Here is a 27,417-nt window from a genome sequence, read left to right as displayed (position 1 = left end):
ATTAATTCATGATCGTGAAATAAATTTTACAATATTTCAGTAGATTTTAATTCAACGTTGATAAACATATCAACGTGAATTCCTCTTTATACAGAAATCTTTGTCCTCGCGCAAAGATCGAAACGATTCATAATTCCCTGATACGATGTAGATATGAAATACTATAAGCCGAGATTGATGGTTCACTCGTGGTTTCTCGCGAATCAACCGAATCCACAGGAAATTTCGCTGTTTACAGCAATTCTGAGCAAACTCTGTTCAGTTGGTTAAGTCGTCTAGTTTCTCTTTCTCTCAGACGTCCCCACTAAATATCTCGTTAACGAGCATAACTTTACTCTCGGTCGTTGGATGAACTGTCTGAAGGGATGAAATCAATGATCCATAGGGTCTCTATCGTGGATCGTTCGGTATCTGTCGAGGATTTTCTTCGAACCTCTCGCAGTAACGAGTTCACCCTCTGTCTGTCGTCGTTCCGGTTTACCCTGGAACCGATCCTAGCCGTCCACGTCACAGGAACTTAATTAAACCGCCTGCTAACTAACATAATCCGTGTCTAGCTACCGATAACCGAACGGCGGCCGTCGGTTTCGACGAGCTAAGGGGATGCCGAAGTAATTAGTTAATGTACCATTGGTCGACGTACTCGCCGCGATCATCTGAACTCAACCCCTTCCAGGCTAGACGGGGTTAATTTCCAGCACGGTTATTCCGAGTTCGTTGATAAATCAGACAGACACGAGCAGTATCGCGTATACCCTGTGCCGTACACGACCAGGCACACTCGGCTGATGGCGTTTAATCAATCGCCGGTTAATGACTGCGACCCGTTTAGGCGTCGCGACGCGGAATCGAAGGAGCCGACGTTTTAATGGCGAAATGCTGATCAATCGCCCGTTTAAGGAGTCGTGATTTCTGATCGATCTACTAGCTCGTTTGCATTCTACCGTGGAAACGTACACAGAATTGCGCCGTGTTACCGTTTAGAGAGTTGTATGATGTTGTGGGGGTTGTGAGCGGAGCACGGCGTTCCGGGCGCCTGGGCCTCTTTCCTGTGATGGCCGTAAGGGGTCGCGCGTGTAACTCCATCCTTTCTCGCAAGCGGTCCATCACGGGCCTTGTCGATATTTATATAAGATCTGTGAGGGGCCGTCCACGTCAGCCCCACTGATGAGTTCTAGTGAACGGTTCCCAAGACGAAATGCCATAATTTTTCTGGCATCCTACAATATTTCTAAATATATCGGTTTTTTACCAAGTTGCTAATTAGGTTCATCAAGAATTGTAGATCAGTGTTTGCAATTTCCTTTATCCGCGATGTAATCCAGTTAGTTCTACGCATTGTTTCGTATAACAGCGAGATGATATTTATCGTCGCGAAGTGTAATATTTGGTAGGGGCCGAGTAAAGGAGAAATTTGATTTACCGTAACGTTTGTACCGCAATGTAATAGAGCGCAGTGAGGATGGTTATGTAAGTAAAGCGATATTAGAAACATAATTCATTGTGTAATATTGACCCCGTGTGGTTAAACGCCAACGTACTTGCTCCCAGCAGTATACTTTTACTAACGACGCTCCTGGTGTACACCCGAGATTTTAGTTTCCAACTTGTTTAGTATAAAATAAGCGAAATATGCATATATTCAAATTATTAATATCGTTTTATTTGATTAACTCCATTGAAAATGTCTCGATGCGTTCCTGTCCAAGTATTTTACAGAATGGACAGTAGAAACTGCAAACACTAGAACAGAAGAAACTGGTGTTTAATCATGTTTGGTTGACAGGTAATTTATTCTGTTTGTACGATTGGTTGCGCCGTCAATCGTGTCACGTAACAGTTAGAACTGTCGTCGTTTCACCGCGATACGGTACGTCGACATGGATCAATATTACAAAGGGTATGTCCATTGTTAGACCTTCTATGGGTCTTGTGTCGAGTCAAAGGACGCATTTAATTAACAGCTATCGTGCCCTTCGATGCGTCAGATCACGTTATGCTTGTTTAATCACACGTTCGACGTCCATATCGAGTGAAGAGCTAATTGCACAGAGGATGGTTAATTCGTCAAAATATTCGTGGAATTTAAATTCCACAAACATATCAATTTTTCCTCCAATTTTATCGATTCGCGATATTTAATTGCTCCGGTTGACAGCGAATATTATATGTACATCGTTAAACCTCGAAACGACTGTTTCATCAGATATTTCAAATATCCACGATTCCCGTGGAATGTATCAAATGACAAGCTGATTGGACGCGAAAGCTACTAGAATCCCGTGTTATAAAATTACTTCAGGAAATATGAAATTTTCAGTCAGCCCCGTCGAGGTTCCATTCGCGAAATTAATGATTCGAATCAGTCGATAGCGATGGAAATCGCGAAATTGAAGAAAGAAATTGTATGAAATTATGTTATGCATGAAAATATGAAATTTTCATCCCTTTCCATCGTTTCACAATACAGGGTTGCTCGAATCGTAGAAATAATTATACGAATTATTAGATGTCAATTAAAATCATCAAATTTTTAAAAAATTTTATTCTTCGCAAAGAACGAATCTAGTACCTCGGGGGTAGTTCGAGGAAGGAAATCAGGGGTGGAAATTTACCGAGAAGATCGAGCAGTATAGTGCTTAACAGGACGGTCGGTACGTTTAGGCTTCTCACCTTCGACAAAGAGTCAAAGCAGAGAGTCTAAGAACGTGGGACGTCGAGTTTAAAGAGAAAAGACAAATAAGAGGAACGAGTCGACCAGTGACAAAGGCGTCAGGGAGCCAGTATATGTACACGGGCGCGACATGGACGACGCGATCAGACCAGACCGGTTTGACGTTACCCAGGAATACGTGGTTGAATTTCATTCTGCTACGTGACGTTTCCAGTTTCCGTCTATTGTAAGACACGTTGGTGTCGTGTTAACGGCAAGAAGGAAGGAAAGAAGGAAGGCGCGGCAACGTCTTGGATTCTTATTATCATCACGGACAAACGAAATTCACGGTCGTCCCATTACGCTGGATCGACCGACATCGGCGAGGAATGCGTTCCAGTATCTCTGGTTAAATAGGAACAAGACGGGGTGTTCAGCGATTTAGAATTCTTATCGCAATGATGTTTCTATTTACGCAAATATTGGGAAAACGGCGGAGGGGTAGACGGAAAATGTTCATTTCCTCCGTCGCCGTGGCCAAGGAGAAATACGATTGTATCTTTGAGTACCGAGTAAAAAAGAATTTCATTTCCTCCTGTAAAAAACCCCGGACCAAGAACGCTCCGATGTATGCCAGTGTGTACCAGAAACAAGTTTCTTTGAATCTGGCCCAGTTGTATCGCGTTCAGTATGGATTTAAGAAAAATATTGTACTCTTGAGGATTAGAGATGCTTTCTTTACAACATTCTTGTTCCCTATTTGCTGGATTATTTATGTGAGTTACGAGTAACAACGGAAACACAGGAAACACATTTTTCTTCATTTCTGTCTTCTTTGACTCGTGTCAACCCTTACTAGCAAGTTTGTATATGAAAACATCGTCGAAATTTTAAAGAAACTATGTAAATTTGTTGTTCAAAATTTAGTAGGTACATTTGTGCCTGGTTACCTAGAGGAGGGTTAACGACACGAGGATGCTTTTCTTAAGCATCTATCAATTTTATTTCCCATATCATCAATTTTCACAGAAAAGGAAACAGTCTCATCCTCTCCGTGAAGTAAAAGTTTCAAACTGTCATCAAGGTGGTTTAACAATAAGATGGTATTTATTCAGAGGTGCGCGTTTAAAGCATCGAAAATGTCGTCGGAAACATCGCGGGTTCTGTTGGATACCTCATAGGTTAAGCAAATATTTTTAACTTTTCGTATTTAAGTGAAATCTAAAATCTGTCTCCAGCCATACTATCTTCTATTTACAGTTACACATCCGAACCTTGAAATCCTTACTCACCATCCTTGAATCACTCGCTTGACCCTTCGAACCTTACCAATTTCCAACGATTCCTATTGGTCCTAATCCTCATTCCCACCACTTTCAATTCCAAATTCCCGACCTTTTAAATACAGAACATTTTTCCCTTCAGTTAAGATTTTAACGTGAGCACAAAGTAGAGAGACCGATAGAAAAGCAGTAGAAAACTAGCCTGAGTGTTCTTTGTAAAATTTCCGTGTACCAAAATTTAATAAAATATTTATTAAATATCGGGAATCTAACAGTTCGTATTACTCTGGAGTTCGGATTCGTTTCAATTTTAATATCGTTTCTCCTTGCGGCGACGACGTAGCTACGATCGCGATATCGATACCTGCTCGGTATTCAGGAAAATAATCCGACGAGTCCATTCCGCGCTGCGGTAACTCATATCCATCCTATCCAACGGTGAAAGACGAGGGGGATGGTGTTGCAGTTGAACGTCTTGTACGCGTTTCTTCGTCTGCGAAACGTAAGAGAGAACGGGGGCTGCTGACGGAGAGGGTTGGACGCGGCTAGAAACGTATCCACAAAAGGAGAAATAGAGATAGAGGGAGGGTAGGAGAGATAGGTCGAGGTTTCAGCGAACATCTGCCAAGCAGGCTGATTTCCAGCCAACGATAAGACCTCGAAACGCAGCCGAGCCGGTATAACCGCGCCGGAATTCATTAGTTAACCCCGCGTCGCGTCGGCCGGCAAGCACCATTTCCAGCGACTCGTTTCCCCGCGTAGCTCGCGAGCTGCTGTGCCGCGGCGAGGAATTGTATCGTTGAAGAATTCAACGGAACGGAGGGTTGCCGGCTCAAATGGAAGAGAGAAAAATGTTTTCTAAGGACCGGTGAGGGAGGGTTGCGCGTTCTTCGGGGAAGCCACGGATCCGAAAGGGGGTTCTTCGTGTCTTGCGTCGATGCTTTTGAAAACTGTAATCAATTGTCCGTGACAGAAACTGAAAACCTTACGCCACCGAATCGATACGCTATTTTATTCCTTGGTAAATATCTGCCTAGCTAATCTTGCTTTCGATTTGCAAAAAATGCTTCAACGACGCGGTTGTTCGAGTCTAGGCGCGTTACGCCTTCTGCAAACGATGTCTATTTACGATGCGATAACGTGAAATGGAGGGATTTCTATCTTTAAAAAATTCAACATCGATATTTTATTTTCAATCTTTACATTTCTCATAGGGTTATTACATAATACCAATATAATTCATCAATGATAAACAAAGGGGATGTTGAACTGCTCGCCGCCGAGAGAGTCGATCCGCAGTTGATCGAACATTCCGTCTCCGACCAGTTGAAAGATATCCGCCCGAAGGTGTACGTAGGTATGTATATCTAATAGCTGGCAGCGATTTCTTAACGAGCTGCTTCGTTCATCTCTCACGTACAAGTCGGTCGGTATTCGCGAGGGTCGCAATCGGTTCGCCGCGAGTGCAAGCGCGTAGTACATCAATATGAGGATCGCGAGACGATGCGTTTGGGCGCGACCGCGTGCCGCGACTGATAGTCTGCGCATGCGCCGCATTCCCGTTACGTCGTTCCTTCTCTCTCCACACGCGCACAGTCGTTCCGTCTTCCTCGCTCAGCCTCTCTTTCAATGCTTGTCGCCGCGTCGGTAGGGATGGACGGGTCGGTTAAAGTTTACGGCGAGACGCGAGGAGCGTTCCGAACGAGGGAGTAGTGGGGCGAAAAGAGACGAAGGGACGAGAGGAGAAACATTGAGAAGGTACTCGGCGGGGCAGAGACTGTAGGGAGGGGGGGGCCCCGCTTGTCGGGCGATGCCACTCAACTGAATCCCCGCTCTGTCCTCGCGGCAGTCTGACGCCGGTCGCGCACTCAGCATGGTTGGATTTTCTCGCAGTTTTTCACCGGTTCTACCATGCTAAAGTCGACCGTGGTCGATTGGATAGTTGGATAGTGCGTGGTGCCAGTGTACAACCGTCAGTCGTTCGAGACCATTCGCGAGCAAGTGTCGAACGCGTGCTTGGAAACGAGAACGGGCGAGCGAAAAAGACGCCAGATGCTCGAACCTAACCTCCAAAGACAAAGATGACTCGGGACGTTACTCCGGTTCGCTCGTGGCCGCGGTGACGCGGGAATCGTTCATTCCCTCGTATCGTTTCATTTTCATTCCCGTGAAACGTTTCGCAGCTAGTGTTCCCTGTGCCGTACGTTGCTCCGATACCCGTACACGTAGTCGTTGCCCCGTGATCGCGCCTAAAGTGAGTCGCATGACAGCCGCGGTGGATGCTCGTGCGTCTTGGAGCCGAAACAAAGACGGAAAGCGTGCGAAGAACAAAAGAGAACGTAAACCGGCTACTATGCGTCCCGTCGAATGACAAAGGATGACGAGTGACGTTCTTGTTAAGAAGTGAAAGAGAGAGGCTGATAGAGTGAATGGTGAAAAGGTACAGAAGAGAGGGGTTACGAAAGGGACACGGTTGTCAACAAATCTTAAACGGAGATTTCTCGGAAGGCCGTTTCCTCGAAGGTGGCTGGTGTTTTTGACCTGGACCAGCGCGACTCACCGCAGCTTCTCCGAATCGCCTGCTCTGTTCGTCATCGGTGAGTCGAATCATCCATTTTGAATTTGTTTACGCGCCATTCGAAAACACGAAATGATCATTTTCTTGCGCCACCTCGTGTTTGCCCGTCGGAGCGTAATTCTTCGGCTGGCAAAAAATAAAGGAACGACTCAGAGCCATGTGTGCGCGTCGGTGGGGACGGGGCCGAGTGTAAACAAGCGCGGTCCTTTTAAATGGCTACATATCGCGCTTCGTTCTGTTATCTGTCTGACGCAATTTCGTTCCCGTTTCCTCGTTGAAATTTATTCGTTGAATTATGAACGCTCCGGGAAAATGTAATCGCTTTGAAAATATGCGAAGCCTCATTAGTATTCGTGTTTACCGAGGAAAAACGATAGACCTTGATGACAGACAGGATGTTTATACGCGGTGCCGTTGCATCTTTGCCATTCGCCATTCGTTAGACGATGTCACGTGGTGACGGAACGGGCGGGAAGATTAATTGCTTCGCGACGATCGTTTTTCGAAATCCTGTCAACCGGCAAGGAGAACCGTTCTTAACGATTCTCCAGCATTTTCCACCAAAGAAGATCGTACAAAAACTGGTAATATTATTCCTGTTCGCGTTACGCGTGCACGTGATTATCGTTGTCTCTGTAGATAGAAGTTATCACTTGGATTACAGAGTAAACGCGCGATTTTCATGGTCATTGGATCGTGATTTAACGAGGCATCAAACCACGCGTGTGAGGCTGAGAAATTCGACCGCTTTGCGATTGTACACGTTCACTTAATTAATATTTGCACAGTGAGTGTAAAAAGTGTTTGGATACTGTTTAAAACAGATTATTTAAAACTCATTTAAAATTGGACCAAATGACTCGAGGTATCTTGAGAAGTTATACAAATTAATTTACTAAGATATGTGCTTTTATCGTTTTAAAAAATTGCAATTTATTGAAATCGTGAAAGAAAATAGTGAAGGGTAATTTTTCGTAATGAAAATTTGAAATATTTCTTTCGTAGATTCAAATAAGTTATGTGTATGCTGAAAATTTTATCGAAATCGGTCGCTTAGAAGTTACAATTAAAATTTCCGAAAATCGCGACTTTTTGTCTAAGAACGTGACTAGTTATGTCCGAAAATTTTCGGAAATTTTACTTAATTGTAACTTCTAAGTGCATTGACCGCTCTCGATGAAATTTTCAGCATACACATAACATGGTTAAATTTATAATTGTCATATTTTAAATTTTCATTATACGCTCACGTAATTTTTTAAAACTCAAGTCTGGTTCAATTTTAAATGAGGTACTCTGTTTTAAACTTTTTACACTCTCTGTACGTACGTTTTGTTTCACCGACCGAACACGTAAAATTACGTGTTTGATCTTTCGTATGCAAGTAACATCGCTGCTTGAATTGAAATTACATTTCCCGATTTATTAATATCTATTGTATCATCTCCGAAGGATAGTTCATTATAATTACTCGTTATGTAACGATATCGACGCGTTAAGCGAATAAAAATGAACCCTCCAAGGTTTTAGCGTTTCATTATCTATCGCAAAATGAGACATTATATTTTTTTACTTCGATATTCGAACGAAGGGAGCACGAAAAACTGGCATTTAAAGCCCTTTCAATAGCGATGTTTTTACGTTCCTTAAACGGTATAATCTCGTCAGCTCGTTTATAATACGGCGAACGAGATAAATTATGCATCGTAACGTTGCATCGAGCAATCCGGAATTATGAAATCTCAGAATGGATATCTCATAATATAACACCAGCCGTTCGTGCCATCGAGTTTCATTAGGGAATGGAAAAAGAAGAACAAGATATCGTAGCTCGAGGCACGCTATTTCTTCTATTTTTTTCTTTTCTTTTTCATTTCTCAGTCCAATTGAAGGTAATGACGTGATAGTCGACGCGTTATCCGCGGAAACACGGATATTAATTTCATTATTACTCTCTTGGCTCGTTCCTCTCGTTTGTTGTTACGTTTTTAAGGAAGGTTTTTCGCTCAACGAAAGACCCGCTCATTAAGGGAACAGTTTTACGTTCGCCGTTTTGTATTTTGCATAGAACTTACGCTTTGAACACCGTGATTAAAGACTTGTGCTCGTTCCGAGGCTCCTACTTTCGGAGTTTCTTTTACGAGCCGGCCGAGACGCCGTTGCAACGCGAAAATGACAATCTGAATGCGAAATTAGACGGGCGACACTTGAGCGTGGATAGGCGTTCGTCTTGCCTCCGTGAAACACGCGAAGAAAATACGCGAATATTCTGATTTTTTTCCCGAAGAAAATCGACGAACCAAGTTTTTGGAACAACGAACCGCCGAAGCTTTTGTTCACTGTTATCTGAAATGGGTATTTAACACGTTGAACGTGTTAATCACCAGTGACCGGCCCTGCAACTTACACACGCCTGAATAATTAAAAGAAAACAATAGAAAAACATTATTTTAACACTAGAATTACCGATGTTTGATGCACATTAATTTCTATATTGAAAATAGTACAGAAACTTAAATAAATACGGGATGAAACATAATTTAATATGTATATCCATTCTTTATCTCGAGAATAGACAACATACATTCCAGCAAAAATACCTTGATAAAATTTATAATTTAAAATAGGAAACTGGAAAACAGTCATTTTTACCCCTTTGGTAGTTCTAATGTTAAGTAATATTGTTATGGTACAAATAATGTGAAATGGCAAAAAGAAAGGTTGAAATTTGAAATTTGAAAATTAATTATTACTATTCTTAGTAATTAGAGCTTTAATATGTCCCAAAAAATGCCCAAGTTTGACAGGATTAATATAAGATTTGAATTAAGTTGATAGCTTTATACAATTTTGCTTGTGGAAAATTAGTTACGATGTACCTTTTGATTTAAACCGTGACGACTTTACAACGTAACTGCAACGATTAGAAATGATTTATAGCTGAGAAAGGAACGAGCCTACACGATTAGAAACAGTATCTATCGGAAGATCGTGATACGGCTAGAGTGTGGTAGTCAGTATGTAAACAGGTGTTAATATCATTAGTTATTGCGATACGTTCGCGATAGTAATATAGAATTATTTGTAGAGAGAATCTTATTGCACCTTGTTCGTAACTCGAATCGTTAAATTGATAAATGGAACCTTTGAACGTTTGTCGAAAATCGTTCAGATATGGATCACGTGTCAATCAGAGTGTTAAAAAAATAATTTCAAAAATGATATATAGATATTTTGGGAAAAAGGAAAATAACGAAAGCAGAATAGCAGAAAATTTTTGAGCTCCGAGATTTCACTCGACCTTAGTGCTATCCTTGAGTGCTCCATCATTTTTTGACTGAAACTTGCCCTCCTTTCCAGCGTCGTACGAAACGCATTGAATCTTTGATGCCACTCCACGTCGTTACCCCGAAACAGAGGGGGAAATAGATTTAATACCATTCCCCATCGTTTCAACCCGACTACAAACGGTGTCTTAAACTTCCCTCCCATGCCTCGCTATTAGTATTCTCTCTTTTCAACCAGTTTCACCGCCCTCTCTCTCTTCCCCTCCGCGGAGTACCCCACAGATGTGGAATTTTTACTACATCCCCGCAGTGTAGATCCCGGTGAGGGTTCGTACAGGGTTGCATTAAAGGCGAACATCGTTTAAAGGTGACCACACCAGGGGGGATGTTTTCAGGAAAGCAGATATCGGAGTTACTGATCGATTTTCGGTATCATAGCTGGTACTTTGGCACGTACGATTTGTTTATTTTTCAAAATTTCAGGAAATAAAATTATTATCAATAATGAACGCACGAGTATATAAAATCATCAGCGTTACGCGAAAACAAGGAAAATGATATAAATATCCATCGTATCGAACTTTTAATTAAGAGATAGAAGTCTTGTAGATAATTTTATTTTTAATATTCAAAGTTTCCGGAGGAGAGTTCTTATTAGTCAACGAATTTTTCTAGCTAGTCATCCATCCATTCCCGAATGTGATTTTCAGTTTTTCCAGAGCCGGCCCTGGGCCTAGGCAGATTAGGACCCCCAAGGTTCAAGGCCCCCATCAGACAATTTTGCATCTATGAATACAAGAAGAGTAACGTTTATTTGAATATTAATCGGTGTAAATTTTGTTTGAGGTACTTTTTTTTATGTCATATATGTGAAGGGGCTTTTTGGAGCTCGCCTCGGACCTTCGAAATCTCAGGGCCGACACTGAGTTTTTCCTACGTTCTCTCTGCGTTTCCTCTTTTTCTTGTTTACCATTCTCGTTAATGAACCAACAAGCCACTGGTCGCTCGTCTGCCTCGAAGATCCTCGCATGATTGCGGAAATTCACGCTCGAATTGACGCTGTTTGACTGTTTTTGCAGCTCGTCCTCTGCACAAGCAACAAAAACAGGAAAACTTGCAGACGTACAGTAAGTACTGTCTTTACTGTGCGGTATAATTACGCGTTTTATGCTTTGGATTGATCGAAGCGAGATCTTCGTTAGAATCAAGACCTCTCATTCTAGTTAAATACTTCGGTTTAATTATCGAAAGGTCTATTGATTGCTTTTCAGTGGATAATCACTGGCATGGATTTAATAATCTTCTAATGAAACATTTGGAACTTTAAACTTCCTTTTAAGTAAAAAATTCAACCGGTTATAACTTTTTCATTATTCATTTGCGCAACCTGGGACTAGGGTCATTCGATAGGACTCGTCGAGATCTATCAGGGGACATATCCTAATTTTGGTTCTACAGGCGGTGAAACATGGAATTTTATTGTACGCTCGATGTAACATAGTCGCTTTTGATATTCGAATTTAGAGTTTGCCCCCTGTTACAAAACTTCGTATTTCGAAATAATCGAGGAAAAGAAATACGGGAAAAAAGGATGATCGACCGCGTACTTTGTCTACAAGCATTTATTTGTCCCAGTGACCAATAAGCGAGTGCCAGACGTCGGCGTTCTTAATGCGATATTCATGCGAGCGTTACCGTGAATTACATTTGACCCCGATAACCTCGTCCGATCGCGGGTTCTCAATGAAACGACTGGCTAGAACGTTCGCGATAACCAACTAAGCGACGTTCATAACCTTTTGCGAATCCTTCGGAGGGAACGGGGTTATTATGCAGAACCGATCGATTCAAAATACTGTTCAAGATCTTCATAATCGCATTCCTGGATCGTACGCTTGTCCCCGTATATTTCGCTCGACTTCCGGTCTCGCCTATCGAGCAACTCGCCGAATTTCGTTATCGATGCACTTTCAAAAGGCACGCGCGCTCCTTTATGGCAAATTATCCCCCATTCACCTGCAGGGACTTGCACTCGCGTGCCATCGACTCGAGGCGTGTTTCAAGTTTCCCCGAGTTCCCTCGAGTTCCGGAAACAACCACGGAGGCGGCGTTCTTTGAAACGTTGCTAAGGGGGTGTATCTTTGATACCTCCGTTTTGGGGCTTTCTACGTTTGCCGATTATCTTGGTACACGACGTATTTTAATTGCTACTCAGTCTAGACATTGTTCTTTATTGCGAGTTTCAATCAACTTCAAAATAAATTCAAAAGGAGTTAGTATTCTTCTTTTAATTTCAAAGAAATATTACAATCTAGGTTTTGAAATTTAAAAGAACTTCGACTCGGGATCATAAGCTACCCTTTTTACTTCCGGTAACACGCTTTTCTCGCTGGAACATTCGTTTCTTCTTGTTCCATTCCATCCCTTGTTTTTCTCCGCCAGCGAGTTAGGCGTACAGCTGGGAACCGTGGTTCTTCCTTTCACGGTCATCTTCGGCTGGAAACTTGCCGTCGGCGTGATGCGAAAAGTTTGAATGGTTTCCTTGAAGCGGCTCTTCCGTGACGACGTTTTATCCCGTTGCATGCAAATTTGCTCGTCGCACGGTGCCAGCAGCGTTCATCGAGTTTGCCAGGCCACTTTGACCGTAGGGCGCAGGATTTCGTCAAGGAGTAATCGAGTCCTCTTCCATCTTGTTAAACGATTCCACGTTCTTTCGACCCTACTGCGTTCCCAGGACACCGTGTCGCGTCGTTCTCTGTGCTATCCTGTGAACTGATTCGTTTCAGGGTAGTAGAAGGATGGGTTTATGTAAATGGGAGTGGGATGCAGCGTGGATATAAACGCGAAACATCCTCTTCATATCGAGGGATGAAGGTTATTTTCTAATTAGCTCTTCTCTCGTGCCCACCTAGCGTATTTCGTCAGCTTTAGAGCAAAGTTTAGTCTTGATACAACCTTTAGACTGTTTTCAGCGTGATCATTGATATGTTTATAGTAAATATTAACACTTTGACTTTGATAGCATCCTTTGCTTCGTTTCTCTATGGCATGCCGGTTATCAGTTGCAATTCGAAAATTAGTAATTTGCGGTGTAGGTTAATGGAAGCTCTCTGATGTAATTCTATCAGTAGGCTCTATTACATCGCTATACTGATATGACGTGATGTATAATGGAACGTTTACCAAAATACAAGCATGATACTTCTGTTTTCAAAACCCTTTGATGAAAGCCACGTACACCGAAGTGACTCACAAAAGCATCATCAAAGATTCAAAGACAATGCTAGCTAAAGTTGAAGAGAAATCTCGACACTGGATTTATCTTTTCTGCTACGTTCGTTTCCGCGACTTTGATCAACGATGCGCTTCGAATGTTGCATCGGATAATGAGCGTAATCCGTTTAATAAGAATCTTTCACAACGCGAAACTCGGAGCTGTATGTTGCATTTAATCGCATTAGTTAACGAGCAACTGCCAAAGAGACTTTTTTCTTTTTTTTTTTTTGGGAAAAGTTTCGAGAAGATCAAGAGTAGTCGTTCCGTTTTGTTACCAGTAATGATGTTCGTTTGCGGATCATTCCCGCCATGGGTTAACGTCTCTGTCAACGGGCAGAAATAATTTTCGAACTGTTCCGCGAAATGTGTTCCTGTAACAAAAAGGAAGCGAAGGAATAACCGTAGGTTCTGAAAGTTTCCCAGAAACGACGGGAAACTTTTGCTTTGAAATCTCCGCGAACCCGAGCCTTCCCTTTGCTGTTCATTCTCGTTTCACGTTATTTCGTGGACCTTTCCAATTTTCACCGAATGTAGATCTTGGAATGAGTATTTTTTCATTCAATATTTTGTATCTTTTTTAATACAGACTTTTGAACGTTTATGGATATAACTCTATTAAAATTTTACCAAATTTTAGTAGATGCCTTATGATTGTGAAGTGGAAGTGCATTCTGCGGATAAGTTTCCGAATGGCCCCCCCCAGAATTGAGAACTCAGATTAGGTATATAACCTAAATTGACTTACAAGAAATCGATTAAAGTTGGTTTCAGAATTGGATGTCTTATCGTTTTTGAGATATCGTGGTAAGAAATTTTTGTACAATTTTGGGACTACATATGCGCTATTCGATACTGCGCATGCGCTATTCGATACTGCGCATGCGCTATTCTATGCTGCGCATGCGCTATTCAATACTGCGCATGCGCTATTTAATATTGCGCCTTACCATGATATCTCGAAAACGGTATGACATCCAGCTCTGAAACCAATTCTAATCGGTTTCTTGTAGTCAATTTAGGGTATATACCGAACCTGAGTTCTCAATTTTGGGGGGACCATTCGAAAACACAGCCTATTCTTCTGCGTTTGTATTTTTAATATAAAAAACATGTTCGATAGGTTTGTTTAAAGTTATAGTCATTTGGGAATACGTGGGATAGCTGTAAGTTACTGTAGTTAAGCTTCCCTTGTAACTTGTTATCTAAAATTCCAGCTTCATCCTGTTAAGCTTACTTCGAGATCGTTTCTGTACTCCCCGTGCACTGTGTTTAATCTTAAACCAATTTCCAAACATAATTATCATAATTTTCGTCGCGAAAGCTTATGACACGTAACGCATAATGTACTGTGAAACAGGGACAAAGATTCCGGGTGAAAAAAAGAGATAGTCCTTTAGAAACATCAGAGAGGCGACCATGCATCAGCGTTTCCCTAATTAAATTCCTCAAGATTTCCACGTGAAATTTAATACCCCTGAGAATTCAAACAATTTCTCGAGCCCCGGTTGTACCCGAGGAAAAAAACAAAGGTATTCCTAGCCACGGAAGTATAATTCCCCAACGGTGGCATAATTATCATAAAGAGGAGCCTTGGAGTTCTTAAGTAACGACGCCAATTAAACGGCGCCACGTGCGCCTCACATTCGAGGAACGTTCTCTTCCATAATAATAGTCGCGTTTATTATACTCGCGTACGGAATCGAGATAGACGATTGTAGAATTATACGATTCCGCGTACTTGTTATCGAACACAATACCTTCCTCGCTGTTTTAAATAAATGCGCGAATGTTTTATACATAAGCGAGGCTGGAAGTTTGTAAGTCTAATTTGGCAGGGCGCAGATTTTCAGAATCATACGCGGTATATACCTGTTCTGAGCTGTTGAAATATCCAATCACGAGTCACCCAGCGAAATACAAAATTTTCTTGACAAAAGGGTTCACGAGTTGCCGGTGAAATTTCGTAGCAAGAAAACAAGCGAACGGGCTTAGTCAGCGAATTCTTCGATTCGACCCTTTACAAGGGCCATCGACCCAGAGCACATAACGCTTAGCGATGGAGGAGATGGAGTTAACCCAGGGCAGGTAGTCGATGCACGCCAGGTATGCGTGTTGCCTCTTGTGTTCCTGTTGCAGCTTCCTCGTCCATCCTACGCCTCCTCATGGTCTCCTTCTTTCTTTCCCATCACCTGCCCTCCTTTCCCGCCCTTTTCCCCGTCTCGACGGACCAATCGCCAGGCCGGCTTCATTTTCCAATCCAGGCTATCAGCTCGTTCAGAATCCTCGTTCCGAAAGGGTGAAATCGAGGATACAAGGCTCGATGTTTCCATTGTAAACCTTCGAATTAAGTGCCCTTTTCTTTTCCCGCGAGCGAACGAGCCTTTTGTAACCGGCATGAAAAACGATCGACTACCGGGAAATTGTACGCGATCCGATGGTTCTGTATAATTTGTGGGACACAGGAATTTCAAATCGACTCGGCGTTTTTGAAGAATTAAAATACTGGACTGTTTTATGGTCTACCGGGCATCGAATTTTAGAGAATAAATTGTCGTACTTGATTATCGCCTCGAGTAAATCACTGTGGTACTTGGAATTATTTTCCCAAATTCGACGGGCTTCATTTCCTCCAAAAGCGGAGGAAAAGGCAGGCTGAACCTTGAAGCGCAGAGCCGAGCGAACGCATTCGGTGAGATTGCACCGCATGCGCGGTTATTTATAAGGCTTGAATCAAAGCCCGTGGATCAGCGGTGACGTCGATTTTCTCGAATTAAATAATCATAGATTGTGCCCGACGCGCGCAAGCTTTGGATTGTTGGCCGGCCGAGGATTCCTCGTCGAAATTGCACGTTCCTCGCGTATTTTTAGAACTCGTTGCTGGTTGGGAATTCGCACGGAACCGGGCAGAGGGGTCGGAATTTTCCATCCGTTTTCGCTGCATTCTGATTTCGCTTTAAAACGCGTGCACACCGATCCCCTCAGCTCGCGATTATTCCCGTGATGGATGGAAACGAGTTGCTTGGTCCAGCTTCGGGTACCGTAGCAATTTCGCGGAAAATTTCGCGTTTTTCACACTGGAACGCCCGTTTTCTCTGTTACAAACGAAATTTTAACCGAACACGCTCGAAATAGACGGGCGTTTAATGGGTCTTTAGCGATCAATTAAAAGGATCAATTTTATAGTAGCTTTTTAACGAAAGCTCGACGGGTAAAATGAAAAAGGAAAGAAACGTCAATTGTAATCGCTATTACGTACAGAAAGTGAACATCCGTAGGCGCCGTTAGCGATCAAAGGATGAAACTTTCGTAAAGGAAAGGCTGGTTTTTTTGAACAGGCGATTTAATCAAAATTCTCGCGTTCGAATTCACCGCCAAACCGACGAGAAACAGAACGTTAACACGACATTTCGTGGGAACGCGTGTTGCCGTTTCAGGACAAAAGCTGCCACGGTGGCGTGCAGTTGCAACGTTCCGGAAAGAAAAACGACCGGCGCCTCTCGAAAATAAAAGTACGAAAAAAAAAAAAAACAAGAGGTAGAGAGAAACGGCAAGAATCAAACAGGAGCGAAAATAGATCTGGTGAAAAATTGACTTTCAAGCCTGGCTCGACGCTTTTCGTTTCGTCGTAACAGAGATAGAAAAGCCGTCAAGCCGCAAGTGTGAAGAGGGTGGACGGGGATGTTCAATAACCCTCGACGAGTTTCAATTCTTTTGCATACTGTCTGGTTTTCTCATTACCTTGACAGCAGCGAGTGATACGATCAAGTATACATAGAATACAATGATACGCGAGCCAACGTGGATCTAGGTTGAATATCGTTCCGTAACGTAAATCATTTCTATTGTAAAATTTAATTACGTCCAGGGCAAAACGGCGGACACCACCGCGATCGATTGTAATTTGCGAAGCTGCTGTAATTTGCAAACCTAATCGCCTGTTGCGGTCCGCGTGTAAGGCATAATACAGGTTTGTCAATCGTATTACCGTATTTGATAAAGTTCGTATTAACGTGTCCATTAGCGTGTTACCCGTCGGTGCAGTTGGACGGAATTGTTGTGGTTTATTGTTTCTAAATGGAAGATTCAATCGGGCATCGATGATACTTCGATGATAGATTAAAGGGTTAGGTCACTCTAGAGCAAGAAAAAATAGGCATATTTTGGGAATTTTTACAAATTCTATAAGCATACCTTCATTTTACAACTAATAAACTTTAAAAATTAATTTTTGTATAGTGATTCAAGTGAAAATATAGGCTCTGTAGTATTTCTTCGATGACGCCTCCTTTTGTAGGGCTAAACGGCCGGACCAGCAGCTCCTGCAGTTTTTAATTTAGGATAAAAAACCAAAATACATATTTTGGTACTACGTAGGATTTTTTTGATATATTGATTTTTGCAAAAATGGTGTATTTTTTAAGAGAAAATGTAAAATTTCAAGTAAAAATCGCCAGAATATTATTTATAACAAAAGAACTATGCAATATAATGAAAAAATCCTACGTAGTTCGGTAAAGAATTTAGTTTTGAATATACTGTTAAATTTTCAAATCGATTGGTGATGATCTGTTTGATTTATGAGTCCGCCCAGTTTGAAAAATGCGTTTAAAGTTTTCAGTACTGCTCGCAGCAGACCGGAAAGGGCTATAATCTTTTGCCATATCATTTTTAAGACATTAAGGCACCTTTTAAGCAAAAGAAAAAATTTCGATTTTTCCAAAATTCTAGATTGGCCTAACCCCTTAAATCAGGACGCAGCATCGCGAAACATCTTTTATTTACAACACGCTTTCCTTTTTGAAAAGCTATTTCGAGCTGTTGTCTGATTTTCATCCGCATCAGCATCGTTCATCTCGTAACAATCGCAAAACTTTTCGAATAAAGAGTTTACGATGAAACGAAATGATCGAGCCGTTTGGTCGAGCCCAATGGAGCTAAATTAACGCGATTCACTCGGTGGATAAATCGCGTGGCTAGATGCACCTTAATGAAGTCGCGAAGCGAAAAATCGATGTTTCCTTTGTTGAAACAGTTGGGCCGGAAACGGGTCAGGATATTCGAATCGGGGTAATCGTTGCTCTTTTAACCGCGAGTCGATACAGGAGCGTGCCGAAATTACCAATCTCGGGGATCGATAAGCGATTTCATTGGAGAACAGCCAAAATCTATTACATCGTAGCCGTGTTCCAGGTAAATCGTTCTGACTGGTCGGGCGTACCTAATAGGGCAACGATGTAATCGTCTTAACTTCGATTTTCCAATTGGCTCTTCTCCCGCAAACAATGCGAGAGAAAAGACCGTCTACCGGAGAAAATCGTTTCCGTGCAATCATCGATCAACAAATATACTCGGTTACTTTCCACCAAAAATTATCAAGATAAGAATAATTATCAATTTTAAGGAATGCAAAGCGATTGAAATTCTTGCCCTTAATATTTCTCTATCCGATAAGAGAAGTTCGCGATTCGATTCAAACTTGTCACAATAATCGAGAATTCCAATATTTTTCATTTTCTCGCAATGCAATTTAATTACTTCCCCCGTGCAATTAGTCGAACAAGATTGACGTCTACAATGGTTTGAAATTTGAGCCGACGATTCACGATTCTGTGTTAGAGAGAAGATTAATTTCCAACAGTCATTCAGACGGACAGTAGACGATAGCGTTTCTATTTAGATTTGCTCGATCCTCGGGCAGAGTGTTCGGTTGCCAACCCCTGGCACACAATATCCCCGAGTCACGTGTACACTATGCACCGCTGCAACATTGTGTACTCACGGGATGACACTTGCAATTAAGTCGACTCTCTACGTTCGGTCACGAATACGTCACGCCTCGCAGATGTACCAAGTAACGGAGTAAAATGTCCGGCATTTGGCACCGTATCAACGGCCGTTCACTTTTTGAACTTGATCGTCAATCGAATATCCGGAACAGAGAACCGGTATTTTTTTTTCAGTGACCGATTAAATTAATTTTCAAAACACTCGCGCGTAACGTGTTTCGCTTCGGTTTATCTCGCAGCTTTCAGACCCAACCACGATCTTTCGTGATGCATTGCGCGTGCAAACTTTCTCTCCGTAATTTAACGCGGACACTAAGGATTACATGAGAAAAACATGCATTACGAAGCTGGAAATATGAATAGACGCGAGCGAGAGTGTTGCGGCGTTTTAGCTTTGCTTGGATAGACGCGTCGAATAAACACGTTCCGTTTTTCACATCTGTCTCGTGGAAAGCTTTATTACCCAAAGTATGTAGAAACTTTTCGTTATTTCTCTCGGTGTTTCAACGAAACTCGTGTTATAAAATGAATATTTTTACAATAAAAGTACGCTAAATTCAGCGGCGAAGCTTTGAATGGCTTTAAATCCGAAGAGCCGATAAACAGGAAGCAAAGAGCGTCGGACAAGCCCGCTTTCTCTCGGTTATGTTCCGGCGAGAGTAGGAGGTGAAAAAAAAAAAAAAAAAAAGAAGCGTCTCCCGTTTCAAGAAATCGAGAACCGCGGGGGCGTATTAGCGAGCCGGATATCCGGCTTCTAGATATCTCCTGTGAACGTACGATCGAACGAGAAAGTAACGGAGAAACTATCGTGTAGAGGTACGAAGTGAGAAAACATTTTCTCTATCAGAGTGACGTGTCGATAGAGAAGAGAGAAAGAGGTTGACGAAGAGAAATAGGAGAGAAAGGGAGGACTTTCTGGCTAGCTGGTCTATTTAAAAGCATTACGATGCTGACGGTCGGTATACTGTGTCCACCGGTTAAGTAACCGGTGATGTAACGATGCAATTCAACCTCTTTCCCCGTCCTCTTTGTTCCCGTGGTCGAAGAGAAAGAACGACGAACAGCTCTCGATGTCCATTGGACGAAACTGTCGGGGGAGATGTGTTTCTAACGCGTCCGATGTTGGTGCAACGGAGCACAGCTGCTACGATATAATCTGGACTCGACGCGCGACGAGGTGAACCGTGCGAAGACATTCACGTTCCTACACTATCTCTCCCTCCTTTATTCAGTTTCGTCGATTGGATTTGTGGCAGCCGCTATATACCTCTCCCTATACTTCCCTGCTGACAACGATGCTAAACGACACTCGGCCACTTAAGCAATCGACACTCTCGCTACCGATACAGGCATCGATCCACCACCCGTTCTATTCTGCTCTGGAACGGAGAGAGCGGGGGGATTTTGCACGGTTAACGATCGCTTCGTTTCGATCGATTTGATCGAGAACACTTGTATCGTGAATTGGTAACGGGTATGCTAATTAGCGGGGTGGCTCGCCGTTTCCGAAATCTGGGTCACTGGTTTGCGAGGGCTGCTTTATGATCGGAATAGGATATTAACCCTTGGAACAGCGGGCCTTGGGTCAATCGTGACTTGAACTTACAAAATGTGTACAAGGATATTAACCTGAAATTACATTCGAATTTTGGGGTTCTCTCCGTGGTCCGTCATCCGAGGGTTAAAGAATGTAGCACGAAACTTGATTTATTAGGTGACCATTTATTTCAAGATGAATATAGTTTTTTAATTTGAAAATGTTTCCAAGTTTCAATTTTTGTGAAAGAAAAAAAAGGAAGGTGAGAAAGGTAAAGGTTCGATCCGAAGAAATACGAGGCGACACGAGGTTGGACACGCGCGAAAAAGCGATCACGGCCGTAGTTAAAACCATCGATCTTTCGCTCTGCCTTCGTGGTTGATTGATTAACGGACTATTCATAGCGCGTTTTATGCCTTCTATTTCTCGCGCGCGCGTTACGAAGCACATCCATCAAAGCGGTTCATTCCGAGGGAGATGCGTGGAGAGGTAGAGGGGCATTCATGAACTCCTACGCGAAACAGTCTTTGTGCTCGTAAAACGAGCGTTATCTTTGGTTATTGATTCGCAGCCAGCCTGTTACACGGAATCTAACAAACGCAACATGCTTCTTTTGGCTCGCAGCTTAATAAAACGCGTGACGCGCGTTGTAACCTATCGATGGTTCTATTCAACCGTGCTGCAGGTTCTGCAACATTCAATGAAGAAATTCGAAACCAATTTATGTCAGTTTTCTTCGAACGAATAGAATTCTCTATCTATTATTACGCGGAACGAGAGATTCTAATGATTTTATCTCTATTCTGAATAATTTCTAAGTAACTCGAGTTACAAGCAAGCTCTTGCGATTGAGAAGAGAAAATGTCGGTCCAATCAGAATTCATAACTCATCGATGAAAAAAATAGAGGCTATCCTTCTGTTGGCCGAGGTAAACGAAATGAAAAAGTCTTGGGTTAGGTGGGCGTAAAGGGAGGGAGGGAGTGGAGATATTGGATTATTACCGGGACGATCGCGAAAGGAATATTACGACGGGACTCGTGCTCGCAGATTAGCGTCGTAAATCTCCAGAGGTTACGGCGTGACTGTGCGCGCGTTCCCTGGATAGAAAAATTTACCTTAAGGATGGGACATTTATTTATTACGGGTCGGTGATACGGGCGAAGCCGAGCTAGTTATCCTAATACCCTCGTAAATCCAGCGCGGTAACGCTCGATGCGACCGCAGCCTCTCGCTTCGCGGACCTTTTCGGAATCTGCGTGTCTGTAAATAATCGAGCTAAATATCTCCTCGAAGCCTGGTATTTTAGAAAAAAAAAACGAAGTTCACTCTGCCGATTAACGCGTTCGAAGCGGAAAAATGAAACTTTCGCTCCAACGTTTTCTCTGTATTTACATTTATGAAAATAGTCTTCTAAGGTATACCTCCTTCGAATTCACTCCACTTTTCATCCCTGCAACCCTGTTTCTCGTCTCCGGGCTCGCTGAAGGGTGCGCGCCGCGCCGTCTCGCCGGAAATTCGCGAGAGAATAAGGAACAAGAGGAAGACGTAACGAGGTTTGTCGACGCAGATGTCGAAACGCTAGTCACCCTGTGTGAACTTCCGAACCAGAGTGTCCGGGACAATAGTTTCGCGGGCACGAAATGCAAATAGCGAGGCTGCTTTCGAAACGTTCCCGTCGGCCGTGTCAGCTTCATAATTCGCTGGAACTTTGACATCAGGACGTTGGAGGGAGAGAAAGGGAGACGATCTTTGACCGAGAATCTTGACGGAAGCGACAGTTTCGCGGAGAATTTTCGCTGGTACCGAGTTCACCTTCGTACGAGGTTCCATCGTGGACAAATCTAATTCCGTCCGTAGACGGGAAGTTTTAATTGCACGCGTAGGAACGTTTGAATTCTTAGGTGGATGGATGATCACTCTCTCAGCCCGGGCTCCGGCACCGCAAATGGAAATTACCGCATAGACAACTGTGTTTCTCCTTGCTCGTTCGAAGATTCTCGCAATTCCTCGGGAAAGTCTGATCAACTGCGTAGTAATTGCTTTGCAACTCGTTTTCTTTCGTCGATGCTCGTTTCTGAAGTAGATCCTCTTTTTCTTACCAGTTTGTTCAAAGTAATTATATCGATTCGAGTTGGCGCACGTTTAACCCATTCAATCTTCCTTCTAGCAGCAAATTTCCTTCGGTCTCGAGAAAGAATTATGGCTCGTCCTACTTTTCAGAATTCCACCCCGTGTAAAGGTTGGCCTCTATTCACGCACGCTGTTTCGTTTAGAATAAAGAGGACGATGTATTTATAGGCTGCCGCGCCTCTAAACACACGTTTTAAACAACCTACTCGGCTTCCATGATTATTTTCTTTTATTGATACGCTTTGATCTCGCGAGACGCGAGATATGTTTATTACAAAACTGCTGATATTTTGGATAAAGTTGACGATTTTCTTATTTGCGACGTAAAGCGAGGGTTAAACGTTTAAGGAAGAAGGCGAAGAAGAGCTTAAAAAGTTCTCGTCTACGCGGAGGAACGTTGCTGGCTTCCAAAGCGAAATGGAGGCATTCTTATCCCGGATTTTTGCCGACCCTTGACCGACGAACAGAAGGGTCGAAAGAACGGGACAAAGTCGAGGGCGTCTACTCCCGTTCCGGCTCGCTTTCTGGACCGTGTCAGTGGGTCACTTTTCCGTGTTACTTTTGCTTCAACCCCGCAGCTAGACGGCACCTGATGACCCGTTTTCCCGCGTACCGTATTCGCGTCATCTCCCGCGATCGTTGGCGTTCGTCCAGCTCGATTAACGCGTAACTCACCAGTCGATACGTCCCTGGCGTCGTGGCATTTCCCCGGGGAGACGATTCGGATCTACGACAATCTGATTTACCATAGCGCGTGTCTATCGTATTAAACGTTACGCGTACTCGAGTCTGTCGATACCTTGAATTTTCTCGACGTATCTCGAATTATCTCCAGATATTTATTGATCGATCGATAGAGTCTGGTTAATTGAAATTTATTTCAATCTTCGTAATTTAGGAGGGATTCGACGGTGGTATATAAAACGTAGATACTCGAGTTGGAGAGTAACCGAAGGGAAATCGACGATACTCGTGCGTTATCTGGAAAAGCAAACACCTGAGAATTGTTCACCTTGGGTATACAGTAATTGAAGCGTTCGTTCCATTGACTCAACGGTTAGATAACGATACGCTGCGTACTTTTTTCGTGGAAGAAATTTTGTTGATAATTCCGGAAAAATGAAAGCAACGAACTCGAGGTTCAAAGACTTATCTATTTTAAATTTCCTTTCCAGTCGATTTCCCACAGCGCGCAGTTTATTTCTCCAAACAAAACAGAACGAATTTAACTTTATCTCTCGTCATCCGTTGTTTCATTCATTTCCCCGGTTATCAGCCGCAAACATCTCCGGCTATCGAACGTTCGATCGTTTTACACACGACGACAATTTACCGAGGCGCGAGATCCGGAATTTACAGGTAGTTTTAGCGGGTGGCTCGTTCGAGAACGGCCGCAACGAATCGGGACGTTAACAAGAGATAGGATCGCCGGTCGCGTAATAAAGCGTCGATCGATCAGATTGATACATAAGTCACAGACAATTGGTAGCAACGGCGTTGTTTGTAATCCTACGAGGATGGACCGAAGCCACGGGGACGTGATTCACGCGGTGTGACGTGATCGGATTAAACGTAACGGTTCGCTTCGCAGCCTCTCCGGTAATAACGTGGGTAGAGAAGTTACAGGGCCGTGGGGCCCAGCTCCGGAGACGTTATCTGCTCGAATCCGTCGACGTCCACGATATCTTGCCACTCTATGCTCCTGCTACGGATTTGCGGTGTACTGTCGATAATCAGAGCGAATTTCTACGCTCCAGGGAAACACGGTACTTGCGGACATCCTCGATTTCACGATCCGCTTGTTACGCAGCGAAATGCGATCGATCACTGCCCCTTATTGGACAACGTAAGTCAACTGTCGGAGTCCACGTTTCGCGTCCGGAGTTGCACTTCGTCTTAAGAGACCAAAAGTTTTTGGTTAAAATCTATCAAATCTTATAGTTTTCGATCTGAAACATTCGAAAAGTGAAAAGGGCTGTGTTTCCGAATGGCCCCGTCAAAATTGAGAACTCAGGTTCGGTATATAACCTAAATTGACTACAAGAAACCGATTAAAGTTGGTTTCAGAGCTGGATGTCTTACCGTTTTCGAGATATCGTGGTAAGGTTAGGTTAGATTAGGTTAGATTCTGTGTATGCGCAGTATCGAATAGCGCATGCGCAGTGTTGAATAGCGCATACGTAATCCCTAAATTGTATAAAAATTTCTTACCACGATATCTCAAAGACGGTAAGACATCCAGCTCTGAAACCAATTTTAATCGGTTTCTGGTTGTCAATTTAGGTTATATACCGAACCTGAGTTCTAAATTTTGACCATTTGGAAACTTATCCGTGAAAAGTTTAGGAAACCACTTGTTTAAAAAATACGATTATGTGAAAAAAATGTATTTAGCGTACTTTCACAGGTTAGTACGACGCCATATTGCTTCTACTCATCTTCTGATTGGTTCGCATATCTATTTGGTTAAGCTAGATCAAAATTTCACGTTAATGTGATATTATACCTCTTATGGATTCTTTGATCGCAGCGAGCAAGGGGCAATATGTTTTTAAATAAGGTAACCGGAAGTTACAGTCATTTCAGCGAATTAATCAGAGAATGCGTCGAAACAATATGGCGTCGCACTAACCTATCAAAATACGCTAAATTGTATTTTTTAAACAAGTGATTTCCTAAACTTTTAACTTGCATTTTCGAATGTTTCAGATCGAAAACTATAAGATTTGATATATTTTAATCAAAAATTTTTGCTCCCCTAAAACGAAGTTTGACCACGTCTGGAAATTGATCGTAATTTTCATACGGCATTAAATCGCGAGTGAATTTTGAAAAGTATAAATAAAACGTACGACATTTCCGAACACGTATCTGGTAATCAAAAGGCTATTCAACTTGACAACGAACGCGAAAGAACGCTGTCCTGAATTTTATTTTATTTTTTATTTTTCGCCCTGTTCGATCGGATCGTCACAAATGGGAGCGTGCCCACCGTTCGGCCACGTACAAACAAGAAATTCATCGAAATCGATGCTACGTTTGAGGATTTTGATTGATCGCATTAGCTCGTCAAAACGCGACAAGAGTTGAAAGCGTCCGGGCAAATGTATCTAACGATGCACGCGACCGAGCCGATTAATCTGCGCGTCACGCGTCCCTGCCAAAGCCATAACGTTCACGCGTGAAAGAGATCAAAGCGCGGTTTCGCGCGATTTTGAAACCGATTTTACCACTCGTCCCCGCGATGAATTAACCCTTACTTGTTCCCGCGCAATCACGCCTCCGCTCGCGATAATGATTTTAACTGGCAGCAATAGATATCTACGCTTTGTTCCTGTCATCGTAATTAGAGAAGTCTGGCAGGATCAGTAGCGTCAATACCGTGTTTTTATCAAACGCAATGATTATACAATAAATTGCTGAAATCTTTTTTTCTTTTATTAAGAAAAAGTGGTAGTGCTCTCTTTTGCAGTAAAAGCTGGATAAGTGCAAGAGAAATTGGGACCTAAGCATTGCACATGTTTATTCTATTATTATTGTTAGCTTGTAAATTACTTTAATTTTCAATAGGAAGAAACTGTCCGGTTTGATGGAAATCACATTCTTTTCCTAACATCATAAAGCACCTAATTTGCAATCAATAGTTCCGTAGCATATTCTGAATAAATAAATAAATATATAAATATAATCAAACTATATCGTGTTTAAAATAGTTTCATTAAGAAAAGGTGAAAAATAAAAAAATTTTAACGTTGAATTAGTTCTCGATACGCCAAGGGAGATCCTCCCATGTGGAGGGGGTAGCCACCTTGCACTTATCCAGTCAATATTTTCTTGCTGTAACATTAAATGCTTCTTTAGACTTAAGTCATGCCATCAAAGATCCATAATGTTCTCGGAAGACGATTCCATCGACGATAAAGTTAGGCGATAAGGGTGAAAGTCTTGCGATATTCTAACGTCTTCACACTCGATCCCCTTGTGTCCCGCGATTAATGACGAACGTTCGACTCGACGAACTCGACCAGACACGAGATTACGAGGCAGACACGCGGTCTCCAAGTTTTAATAGAGGAGCCGCGAAAATCGATCCCCCGGGCATGCAGGCGTGCAGGCCATTAACGGAACGTCGCGAACTCGAGTATTCCGGAGCCGAGAGGTAAACCCGTATATCGGTGTTAACCAGGAAGACTATGACAGCCGTTAATGCGTAATTAAAACGACAGCGGAGGACCAACTGGGTAAAATCCGAGACTCGTCGATAGGGTTGCTCAATTACGCGAGAATTACTCGTCTATTATGGCTGCTTGACGTTTGATTGCACGCGAATCGTATTCTCGTATTCCTGCCATTGTATGCGATACACGTAGGCTAATTACGATTGATTAAAGCGTTTCATTACCTCGTGGATGATGACTAGCGCTCATTCGATGGTAATTGCTACGCCTTGTTTTCTCGTCATTCAGACTTTTGTTCTCGTACCATTCGAGTCGGACGCACGTACGAAGACTGCACCTTGATTAGAACTAATTTGTCGATTCATTTTTTTCTGATTCACTAATTGTAAAGCACGCGAGTTTCGTAACAGTTGCGTGTGTCGAGAGGTTAATCGCAAACTCCAAATCGCGTAATGGGGAAGAAGAAAGCTAGCGAATAATCTTGTCGTCGAAGAATTTCAAAAGAACCCCTCCGGATTTTCCATTTCCCAAAGGCAGCAGGATTGATCGACCCACTCGACTTCTTCCTTCCGCGTTTACCGGCACATCGAAATCATTACGCTATCCGTTCTTGACCCATTCGACCAACTTCCGACGGTCATTTCTCCGAGTTCTCTGGATCGATAACCGATCCAGATACGTCTTCCACCGTCGGGTTCACCGAGCCAC

General features: G+C 42.7%; 1 protein-coding gene across 3 annotated transcripts in view; it reads left to right on the top strand.

The window, feature by feature from the left end:
* The window catches only part of sfl (N-deacetylase and N-sulfotransferase sfl), a 241,618-nt gene that overhangs the window by 130,265 nt on the left and 83,936 nt on the right, over nt 1–27,417 (top strand). The window contains exon 1 of one of the 3 annotated variants that reach the window (XM_034327842.2): nt 5,769–6,533. The exons of the other annotated variants lie outside the window; for them this stretch is intronic. The gene's annotated coding sequence lies outside the window, so the exon portion shown is untranslated. Of the gene's footprint in view, nt 1–5,768; nt 6,534–27,417 lie in introns of those variants that run through there. 3 annotated transcript variants of the gene reach the window in all.

Source organism: Osmia lignaria, chromosome 2 (assembly GCF_051020975.1).
Source record: "Osmia lignaria lignaria isolate PbOS001 chromosome 2, iyOsmLign1, whole genome shotgun sequence".
Lineage (NCBI taxonomy): Eukaryota > Metazoa > Arthropoda > Insecta > Hymenoptera > Megachilidae > Osmia > Osmia lignaria.
Note: the sequence above shows the minus strand (reverse complement) of the source record. Positions and strands in the feature narration are given on the sequence as shown.